A 1,079-nucleotide genomic window follows, 5' to 3' on the forward strand; every position below is an offset into this window, starting at 1 on the left:
AAACTTGCTAAGATTATCTTTTCATAGCTCTTGATTTCTAAAGAAGTATGAGCTTATGTTACCGTGTTTGATCTATCTTAATTTTTTTAAACAATATTATGTTTGTCTTTTAGGTAGCCATGGATAGTCCAGATCCAAAGGTTTCAGAAGATATTGTACAATCAGAAAAATCCAGTAAGTCTACAAATGATCCTGAATGGTTACAACAAAGCATGGGTATGGAACTTTCGCACGAGTATAACACTTTGTCTAAGTTTTTGTGAAAGTTTTTTTTATAAAAACGTAGTATTATCCATGCAACACACAATAAAATTTACATATATATATATATATATACTCAAATGTGTGATAGGATGGTACAGAGATGCGGGAGAACTTATTTGTGGATTTCCTAGCGCACGAAAGAAATGGATATCGAAGATTTCTTTCTGCCGATATTAAACATTATCTTGGTCGTATCACGAAAAGGTCTATAAAATAGAATTTGTGAGCCTATAACATCGTGCTCTCCGTGACTATATTTAATTTCACAAACTTTGCTTCTTTAAGATAAATGTCACTTTATAGTTGGTATTTAAGTTCTATTATAATAATATTATTTTATTGTGCGATCAATGTATTTCTTTTAAATAAAAAATATTAGCTATCCCGTAGCAACGCACGGGCACGCTACCTAGTAACTAAAAAGTACAAACAAATGGTTATACGGGGCAATCATAATCAATTTACAGATACAACTACAAACAAATGGTTAGGGCGCAATCATATATCTATTTACCAATCGATTCACTATGATTTAATATGTACTCGTACTTATTATGGAAGGATCAGATGAAGGAAAACATGTATCTATACAAGCAAAGCATTGCAAATATACTGTAACGAAAATTCGGGATGAGACATAGGAAATAATCGTATAGTAGTTTACTTACATTCTGCATGATCTGCATATAACCCAAGCAGAAGCAGCGAAAGCAGCACAAGGGCATCCATTTTCTTGGTATCCTTCTTCATGTAGGAAGGCACAAGGCAAGGCTTCGTGCGCTTCTTTGGGAGAGCAACGCTGCTTGCTTGATCTA

At 33.6% G+C, this 1,079-nt stretch overlaps 1 long non-coding RNA gene across 1 annotated transcript; it reads left to right on the forward strand.

Annotated features, from left to right (window-relative positions):
* LOC110434309 lies at positions 1-615 on the forward strand. The gene is made up of 2 exons (XR_002451730.1): positions 1-216; positions 353-615. It is a non-coding gene; the product is annotated as an uncharacterized LOC110434309 (long non-coding RNA).

The sequence above is a fragment of the Sorghum bicolor genome, chromosome 4 (genome assembly GCF_000003195.3).
Source record: "Sorghum bicolor cultivar BTx623 chromosome 4, Sorghum_bicolor_NCBIv3, whole genome shotgun sequence".
Taxonomy (NCBI): domain Eukaryota; kingdom Viridiplantae; phylum Streptophyta; class Magnoliopsida; order Poales; family Poaceae; genus Sorghum; species Sorghum bicolor.